Raw genomic sequence first — 10576 nt, forward strand, 5'->3', positions numbered from 1 at the left:
GGGGACTTTGGGATGGGAGTGTCCAGCTGGTTCATCATTTTTGGAGGAGAAGCTCCATCAGCCTTTTTGGGAAAGGAGTTTCTCCCAGTAGATGTCATGGGGTGGCTTTAACAACCCCCGGCCTCATCCCTGCTGTACTGGTATCTCCCAGTCTGTCTCAGTTGGAAGGGAGTTGGGTGAGGGGCCCAAGATTCCTACAGGCCTTCCCAGTCCTTGATGGTGTCAATCTGATGCCTTAATCTTATATAAAAGGGAAGCCCCAGGCCAGCGCCTCCACCTGCTCCAGCTACCCTGCCTTCTGTGGATTCTGGAGCCACCACTGCTAGCCAGGCTGGATCTTCCCATGTCTTTTTCCACTCTAGGAAGGGCCACATCTTCACCCAACAACATCCTAAGAAACCGGCAGTGTTTCCTTATCTAGTGTTCAAAGCCAGGAACCCAGCAAGCAGGAACCCACCAGCCCTGCTGTCTCTGGAATTCTCTGTGGTGGGGGGTCTTGGGTGCACTAGTCTGATTCGGGGTGGGAAGGAGGCCGGGTAAGGCTTCCTTTGCATAATAAGTGCATAATTTTATGTAGATGGTGCGTCTTTTGGGGGTGATGGAGGGGCTTCTGATAGAGATTAGGAGGGGCTTAAGCACCCACTGAGCTTCCCTGGTAGCTCAGACGGTAAAGAATCTGCCTGCAGTGCAGGAGATCTGGGTTTGATCCCTGGGTCGGGAAGATCCCCTGGAGAAGGAAATGGCAACCCACTCCAGTATTCTTGCCAGGAGAGCACTATGGACACAGGAACCACTGGCCCATCCCTGATGTTATCACCAGTTTAAATTTGAAGAACCAGGCCTAGCTCAAGGACAGAGCACCTTCAGTAGAAATGGAAATCAGGTCTTTCAGATAGTGGGAAAGACGTGGGGTGAGGGGCTGGGTGCAAGGACATCTTCCCAGCTTGTTGGGACTTCCAACAAGGACAACTGAGGACTGTATTTATGACATGCTGCTGCTGCTGCTGCTAGGTCGCATCAGTCGTGTCCGACTCTGTGCAACCCCATAGACGGCAGCCCACCAGGCTCCCCCGTCCCTGGGATTCTCCAGGCAAGAACACTGGAGTGGGCTGCCATTTCCTTCTCCAATACATGAAAGTGAAAAGTGAAAGTGAAGTCGCTCAGTCATGTCCGACTCTTCGTGACCCCATGGACTGCAGCCTACCAGGCTCCTCCATCCATGGGATTTTCCAGGCAAGAGTACTGGAGTGGGTTGCCATTGCCTTCTCCGGTATTTATGACATAGAAAGCTTTAAGTGAAAAAAAGGAAATTTACAAGAAAATGTGTGTGTAAGGAGGTAGGGTGTGTGTGTGAATCAAGTTTATGGTGGTCAACAGCATAGGATTTGGAGCCAGACCACTCAGGTTCAACTATTGCTTTCACCCCTTACTTAACCTTGGTTATTTTATTTACACTCTCTGTGCCTCAATTTCTTCATCTGTAAAATGGGGATAGTAACAAAGTGAAGACTCCAGGAGATAACTCCACCTAAAGCAGTGAACGCAGGTCCTGGCACACCTGACTGCTCAGACGATGTTAATCTTGTTAGCCTCCCGCGCTGGGACCTCTTTCCTACAATCTTCAGCGGCCAGACTCCGGCCAGACCCCAGCTGGCCCCACCCTGGCTCCGGAAGCCAGCAGCCCTGCTGAGGCCACGGTCCATTGTTCCCTCCTTCCTGCTCAGCTTCGCAGCTCCGGCCAGGGCGCATCCGGGCTGGGGAGCCCACCCTCGCGCCACCTCCACTCCACCCCCGCCGACCCACTCCCAATCAGTCCCAGTCAGGCCCCTCCCGTTCAGAGTTGGAGCTCTTGACTGCCCCGAGGCCTCGGTCCAGCTTGCCCCCGTCTCCTCTCTAGAAAAATCAAAAATAGCAGAGGCACCTCTCAGGACTGCCTGAGGGTCCGATGAGATCACGCGTGCATGAGGCTGAGCTCCAGGTCTGGTGTCCCACTCAGAGTACAGCTGTCCTCCCAGGTACTGTCAATTTGGGGGGGTGGCTGCTCCTGCCAAGGCGCAAGGGGGACCGGTTCAGTCGTAGTGTCTGGGCTGGAGTGGATTTCTTAGATCACGCTGCCTCTCCTCACCCCACCACTCAACCTGTTCCCTGGCACGAGGCAAAAAGTGGGTAAAAGGGCTGGACAGCTTTCCCAGGCTGGCAGCTGGAAGAGATGGGCTCTGGAGTCCTCGCATCCTGGATCTGCCTCGGAATTGCCATGTGGCCTTGGGCAAGGCCTCCCCTTCTTTGTGCCCCCCTTTCCCTCCTCCCTGGCTGTACTGTGGCCATCTGGGTAACTGTGGGAAAGTTGATCCCCGCAGGACTCAGTTTGTCCTGTCTGCCAAAGGGCCTGCACAGCTAGATTAACAAGGTGACTGCTGATCTCAGGAAGTTTCTTTCTTGTCTTTCTGCTGCCCTGTCCCCCATTTCTCTGCTCAGACAAGCCCACCACACTGGGCTGGCCACGGGAGGCTTCCGGAAGAGTACATCCAAATCTTATCAGTGTGTCCCTTTGTGTGGGCAGGACCAGGATCGGTTTTTTGATACGCTTTCTCTCTACCCTCAGCCCAGCAGGCAGAATGGGCCTCCCTGTCCACAAGTCGGCTTTGCCGCAACATGAACCACACAGGCAGCATGCTGAGTGGCCACGTGCAGCAGCAAGCATCCCGCCATCAGAGGGAGCTCGCTCAAGACGTGAGGCACGGGGATGAACCAGGGCTCACATCACATCACAGCTTCAAAGCCTCAGCCTATCCTCAGAGTACCCTCCTGCGGCCTTCATGCCCCCAGGGGACCTCTCTGGCCATTACTTCCTGCCAGCGGCTGTCGTCTTGCTGCCTTCCCTCTCCTGCTTCCCTCCTTTTGCTTCCCATCCTGTGGACTCCAACAGAAACCCCTGAATCTTCTCTTCCCGTTATACAAACAATTGGTTTCTTCCCAGTTTCGATAGGGGCAGTTGGTGGGGGGGGGCTTGGATGCCCCCATGCTGTGCTGTGCTTAGTCACTCAGTTGTGGCTGACTCTTTGGGACCTCATGAACTGTAGCCCACCAAGCTCCTCTGTTCATGGGGATTCTCCAGGCAAAAATACTGGAGTGGGTCGCCATGCCCTCCTCCAGGGGATCTTCCCAATCCAGGGACTGAACCCACCTCTCTTGCATTGCAGGCAGACTCTTTACTGTCCGAGTCACCAGAGAAGCCCATGAATACCGGAGTGGGTAGCCTATCCCTTCTCCAGGGGATCTTGCTGACCCAGGAATAGAACCAGGGTCTCTTGCACTGCAGGCAGATTCTTTACCAGCTGAGCTACTAGGGAAGCCCGGATGCCCAATAATCTCCATTGATTCCCCCCAAATCATCCCAAATAGACAAGGTCACCCCCAAAGAAATCTTAGGGATATTTGGTGCTTTATAAACACAGTCTTAAGCCCCTTGCCTCCCCTAAACCTTTCTTTGCCAACCTGCTCTCAAGTTTGTCCACCTGAGCTCATCAAAGGGCTCAGTCGGGCAAAGGGTCTTCCACTGAAAAGTATTTCCTTCCATGAAGGCTGCTGGGAATTAAAAGGCACATTTCCCCATGTTACTTGTGTTATTTTCATTACTCTTCACCACAACTGCTGTTTGAGAAGCATTCGATTTTGCAGAAGAGGAACCAGGCGGATTGGAAGGCCTGTCTGGCCTGACAGCCCCAGGCTCGGAGTTGTCAGATGTCTTTCTTCTCTTCAGTGCCCCCCACGCCAGGTAGGTCCCTGCTGCTGGCTCAGTGTGGCCCCACCCCCATATCCAGGACATAGAGGCTCCCTCTGCCCCTGCACAGGTGACCACAGCCGCCTGGTGACCCCCCAAACAGAGGCCTGAGGTGGTCCTTAGTGTCATTCTCCATGTTATTTCCCAGGCTCTGCCCTCCAGGTACGTGGGGAGATGGCACTTCCTGCCCCCTTGTGATCGAGTGGGGTCATCTGTCTAGCCCTGGCCAATGAGGTGCATGCGAGCAGAAGCAATTGCCAGGTGAAGATGCTCTTCCTCCATCGTGGCTTCTGCTAGCCTTTGAGCAGGTGGCTTCTCCGTCTCCTGGGCCCTGGGGAGGTGACCGGAGAGCCCCACTGGCTTTTGATGGATGTGCCGGTGCCGCTAAGACCTGGGTGGTTTGTTACGCAGCGCGTGTGACCTCTCCTCCCTTGACTAGTACATTTCTCCAGAAAGCAGAACCAAGGTGGAGCTGAGAAATGGGGTGGAGGATGTTCAGTCTGGAGACCTGTCTTGTGTTTTTTTATGAGATGGTTCATTAGGTGTGGCCACGGAGCAGAGGGGAGGCTCAGGGAAACAAAGGTTCTATGCATGCACAAGTCTAGAGACAGGAAACATACGTGCCATGAGTGGCAAAAACACAGGGTGGTCAGGAGGGGGAGGGGAGAAGGCTTAAGCCACAGCCTTTACTGGGGTTTTCAAGAAAAAGGCAAGGTAGGGCAAAGTGAACAGTTTGGGAAGGACTGGTCCCAATAATTTCAGTGGGCTCTGGGCTATAGGGGACTTCCAGTTGCCAAATACCTGGCCCTGGGGCAATTAGGCAGAGGGATTTCACCTATCAGCACGGGCTGATAGATATTGGGCTCTAGGTATATAATGCCAAATGTCCAGGCTGTATACCTGTGGTGTCTCGGGCCCAGTGGGGACCCACCGAAGCTGAGTTGGCCCTTTGCTGGATCTTAGCATATCTTGACATGAGGGGCAAAGACTGCTTGTTGCCTACCCAGTACACATGCTCCCCTTTTCCTTTGTAACAGAACTCCAGTATTATCTTGTAATGCGCCCAGCCTTGCATGCAACTGTGTGGCCATGTGATTAAATCCTTGCCACCTAAGTACCTAAGTATGAAGTCCGCCTGGACTTCTTGGTGGGCTTCCTATAGGGGGTCACTCAGCTGGAGGTCCTTCTGCCCTCTCCTTCCTGCTATCGCAGCTGCAGCCCCATCCGCGTTCTGAGTGGTGCAGGTGGTACACAGTGAGTGTGAAAATTGCGAAGACTGGAAAGATGTTTCAATAGTCAATGAAGATCATAAAACCTCCTATAAAAATCCACTGCCCAAGAAGGTGGGCTACAATTCCCATGTGCTTTGTACCTGGCTAGCAAAGCCCTACGGTAAGGGCTGGCAGAGATATCTCTGGGTGGGCTGAAGGGACTGGGGACATTTTTCCAGCCCTGGAGGAGAGGGATTCTTTAGCAAAGCAACTCCAGCAACTGGAGAAGTAGGGCTTTGGACATACATTCTAGGGCTCTCCTTGCCTTCCTTCTCCTCCCCAAGTTGCACTAGGGCCCATGCACCTCCACCCCACAGCCTTCCCCAGAAGCTGGCTCTCTGCCAGGCAAAGGCAGGGAAAAGGAGTGTTCCCAGCTGGCTCTCCAAGCTCTCTTCAGAAGGGAAGCCGGGCTTCCCCAGGAAATGGAGCAGAGAATTAATAAGAGAAGACCAGTGCGGGGAGACCCCAGACCTCTCATGGCTGCTCTGAGCCAGACAAATCCCTCCACTGACTTGGGTTCCCACCTATAAGATGGGACAATAATACCCTGCTTGCCTCCCTCCCAGGGATGTTGAGGGACCATCCTGCAGAACTCAGAGGCGTGCAAAAGGCAGGGGAATTACAAGTGTGCAATCTGGAGGTGTGGGGTTGGCCCTCTCACAGGAAGCAAAAAGCAATGACCTACGTCCTGGTGGTGGTCACCAGCCCTGGCTCAGGTCTGATGGACCCAGATCAACAGCGCTCATGCCTCCTGTGATGCTGGACCTGAGCTTTCTCATCAGTAAACTGGCATTATTCCTGTGGACAAGGATGGCAGCCTACAGATGTGAACCACCGGGTGCAGCCCCTGGTTCCTGGCAGCCCTCAGAACTGGCTGGGTCTTCACCACCCACCCCTGGTCTCAGTGGACATGTGCATTCTCACCGGATGCCCTGTTTTCAAGCCGCCTTTGTGTCTGGTGAATGCCCCACCTAATGACACTAATGAGAGTGAAGGACAGGGAAGCCTGGCAAGCTGCATGCAGCCCACGGGCACGCAAAGAGCCGGACATGACTGAGCAACTGAACGACAACAATGATGCTTCCAACAGAGCACCCTTAATTTACCAGATGCTTTGCAGTGAGGGCTGGGCACACGACGAAGTCTCCCCCAGTCACGTGCCCTCAGTGCAAAATTTTGGGGGATCCATGACCCAAGGAGACAGGGGCACACAGACCCACTTTGGCCATGCCTACATCCAGTGTCTGGAGTCACCAGGGACAGAGGTCCTACAGGGACTGGCCAGGTCTGGGAGTCAATGAGATGGGTTGCCATGTCAGTGTCTCGTGATTAGGGGCTGAGAGGTGATCTGGGCCATAAGACTTCCATGCTGGACTCTCTGCTTGACTTAGAGGTGGTGGGCTCCCCAGTAACCTTTAATAAGTTCCTTTCTTACTTAAGTAACACACAGCCAGTTTCTGTCGATGGACGATCACAACTCTGGCCGACTCCCCTCCTCAAGCCCAAATGCCGACACTTCCCCTACCCCCAAGTTGCCTGTGTGTGTTTAGATGCTCCTCCTGTGCCTCTGGTCAAGCAGCTTGGCTGCTGCGACCAACTTTCACCAGCAAATACCAAGTTAGACCCAGGGCCAGGCTAATGAGGCTGGCACAGCCGCCACAGCCTGCAAAGGGAAAGCAGACAGATTCTAGGTTCGAATCCCAGTTCCATGGCTTAGCACATGTGATCATGGGCCCTCACCATGCCTGTCCGAGTCTCAGTTTACTTGTCACAACACCCCAGTGGTCATGCTTTAGGGGTTTCAAGGAGCTAAGGGGTGGAAAGCCCCTAGCCCCACACTTAGCACACTGTAGGCACTGGATCTGAGAAGAAACCAGGTTTGGAAGGAGTAAGACATTAGCTCTCACATTATAGGTTGTGTCCCGGTCACGTGGAGAGGTGAATCAAAGGCAGAGCAGGGTGCAGCAAGCCTGGTTGTTCCCTGGAATCTGTCTTTTTAACTGTTCTCTACCCAGAGGTCTCTGTTGCAGGTGGCTGGGGTCAGTGCCCTTGGAGAAATACAGGATTCAAGGGGAAGATTAGAGGAAGCAAGGGCCCAGATGGTGGGGCCGCCACAGTAGTGGGCCGTCTGGGGACCTCAGCTTCCTACTTGCTGGAAGCTTATCCTGGGAGAAGCTCCAGCCTGGATGGATGGTCCAGAAAGGATGCAAGTAATTTGTTTATTTGATCTCTGATCACATTTAAAGCAGTAATGGATACACTTTTTCTCACCTGGATAAAACAAAAATTCAATAATGTATTCAGTATTATAATAATTCAAATTTAGCTGGCTCTTCCCATGGGCACCGTGTCATTGCACACTTTGTGCTAATAGATACGAAGTGAAATCATTCTTACAGGTGAGGAAACCGAGGCCCAGAGAGGTGGAGTGACCTGCGCAAGTTCACGCGGCCTAAGCATAGAGATTTTAGCCCAGGCGGGCTGGGATTCCACAGCCATACGATATGCTGTGCCCCCTTTAGGATACCACTTTCGGGTATTTTTTGAGGGGGTGGTATTGTAAGGGGTCTCTGGCAGGTGCCTGTGCCCATGTTGGGGTCTCTGGCAGGAGCCTGTGCTTCCAAGCTAGGGGCTAAGTAGAACTAAATGGGATGAAGCATGAAGGGAGTCAGCCCTCTGGTGCTCAGCTCCCACCTGAGAAATCCATGGCTCAGCTCTGTGGGGATGGGGAAGACTTCCCGAGCCCTGATGGCTCCATTCAGTTCACAGCCACGGCCTGTTCACACCCCCGGGCTGTGTGGCCTTAGGCAAGGTGCTCCGCCCTCCCCATCTTCGGGCTGCTGGGAACAACCTGAAACTGGGCTCTACCCCACGCTCAGCAGAGCGTTCCACATGCAGATGGAGCACTTCCAGTTATCATTTAGCGGTACTGATGCAGCTGTGGTGACGAAACCCGAGTTTTCTACACCATCCCAGTTCTAGGCAGAGGGTAGAAGTGTGCAGTTGACACTTCTCTCTGCCCAGCAGCCATTCCCCCTTCTTCCATGAAAAAAACCCTTGTTTTGACTTGAACCAGTTGTCTTTTGTTTCAGTAACTTGTAGCTGGACTCCTTCCAAGAGGAAGTTGGAAACATGTTTATGGAGTGTCAGCTATGTCCTAAGCACTGCATATGATTCATTTAATTCTCATAACAAGCTGGTAAAGCAGGTACCACTGAAGCTCAGAGAGGTTAGGTAACTTGTGCAACGTCATAGATCTGAGACAGAGATCTGGGGCCCCAGCCCAGCCCATCTTTTAAATGAGTTAGTCATTACATTTATATCTGTGATTGACTTTTCTAGGAGGGCATGCATTGAGTCAATAGATACTTACTGAGAGCCTATTATATACCAGGCAGGGTGCTGGCCCTATGGATGAGAATCCCATAGACAAGTCCCTGCTCTCAAGGAGTGCCCATTCCAGGTGATGCAGAGGTTTCATCTCACAGGCCAAATCCAGGTGGTATTAGCTACCTGCCACATTATTCTGAGAGAATTCTGAGCTGCCTCTGGGCTTAGCAGCAAGGGGTGTTACTGGCTGATTACTCAGGTCTGTGAAGGGTGCTGTACAGAGTTTCTGAGTGTATGGTGCATATTGGATACCAATGGTTTAGATTTTTGAAGATGGTTATGCGAGTTTCAAAGCAGAAACATATCCTGGTCGGAGCACAGGTTCTAGTTTTCATTTTGAAAATAGCCACTGTACATGTAATAACTAGGCCCTACCCTCAAGGAACTTAGGCTGTAATTGGTGGCCAGCCACCCTGGTGGCTCAGATGGTAAAGAATCCACCTGCAATACAGGAGACCTGGGTTCAATCCCTAGGTTGGGAAGATCCCCTGGAGGAGGGCATGGTAACCCACTCCAGTATTCTTGCCTGGAGAATTCCCATGGACAGAAGAGCCTGGCGGGCTACAGTCCATGGGGTCACAAAGAGTCATACATGACTGAGCGACCAGGCGTGCACATGCTTAAAATATAAAAAAATTTAAAAAGGACACATGAAAAATACAATATGATTACTATCAAAGAACAGAACGGAACAGCACGATCTGATCCAGAGCTCAGAAGCAAGACAGGTCACACGGATGGAAGTGATCATGGAGGCTTCCTGGAAGAGGAGCTTGGAGTGGGGGCGGGGGGAAGGCATTCCAGGAGAAACAGCAGCAAAGGTAGGGAAGCTTGAGGTGAGAGTGGAGAGGCTTGCAGCCTGGCTCAGGTAGGAGTGCTGGGGCAACAAGGCTGAAAGGATAATGACGATGAGATGGGCCATGGAGTCTCAATGTCAGGCCTGGGAATTTAGTCCTGATACTGACCCTCGCTCTCTCCCTTCAGTTGTTGTTCAGTCACTCAGTTGTGTCCGACTCTGTGATCCCATGGACTGCAGCATGCCAGGCTTGCCCATCCTTCACCATCTCTCAGAGTTTGCTCAAACTCGTGTCCATTGAGTTGGTGATGCCATCCAACCATCTCATCCTCTGACGTCTCCTTCTTTTCCTGCCTTCAGTCTTTCCCAGCATCAGGGTCTTTTTCAATGAGTTGGCTCTTTGAATCAGGTGTCTAAAGTATTGGAGCTTCAGTTTCAGCATCAGTCCCTCCAATGAATATAGGAGGGACTATATTCAGTAGGGAACCGCTGAAGACTTTGAGCAAGGGCATGCTACAGCAAAGTATCAGTTCTTCTTGGTGACTGCAATAGGGGAGAAGTCAGAGCTGGAGGTGGCTAAACCAGCAGGGCACAGAGGGAGCACCCTGCATGTAGGTGGGGGTGAGGGGACATAGATCTTGTCCCAGATCTGTGTGGACAGACATGCTGTGTGACCACAGGCAAGTTCCTTACCCTTCTGGGCTGGTTTTTCCCTCCATCTTCTCGAAAAGCCTGCCCCTCCCCCACCTTTTTTTTTTTTTTTTGCGGGTCTGTGGGTTCTTAGTTTTGCACTAAGGATTGAATCCCTGCCTGCTGCAGTGGAAGCATGCAGTCTTAACCACTGGACCACCAGGGAAGTCACAAGAAAGCCACTTTTAGACCCTACTGAGTGAACTGAGATATGTGTGTGTGGCGGGGGTGGTGAGGGCAGGACATGTCACATGGTTCAGTTAGGGTCTCTATTTGCTACTTTTCTTTGGACTTGAAGGCCTAATCGAAGGTGGTCCGTCAGCCATGGTCTCCCACACACTTCAGGCCCGTGTGGCTCAGCCCTTGGGTGTGTCCACACCTCAGCTTCAAGTGCATTTGTCTCATAGAAGGGAAAAAAGGACCTTGGAGCCACTCTGCAGCTGCGTCACTCGAGAGGGACTTTGCCTCTTACCCTGCTCTGCAGGGATGGCAGGAGCCACTGAAGTAATGGCTGTGAAGCGCCCACGGTGGGGTCTTATGCCCTGCATCCTTGCTGTTATTCCTGTTTCCTGCTTTGGTCTTCAGTGTGGGGCTCTTGGCTATAAGCCCCTGAGGCTGGCAGTGTCTCCTCCATGGGCTGAACACTTT

This window comes from Bos taurus, chromosome 13 (assembly GCF_002263795.3).
Source record: "Bos taurus isolate L1 Dominette 01449 registration number 42190680 breed Hereford chromosome 13, ARS-UCD2.0, whole genome shotgun sequence".
In the NCBI taxonomy this organism is placed as follows: Eukaryota; Metazoa; Chordata; class Mammalia; order Artiodactyla; family Bovidae; genus Bos; species Bos taurus.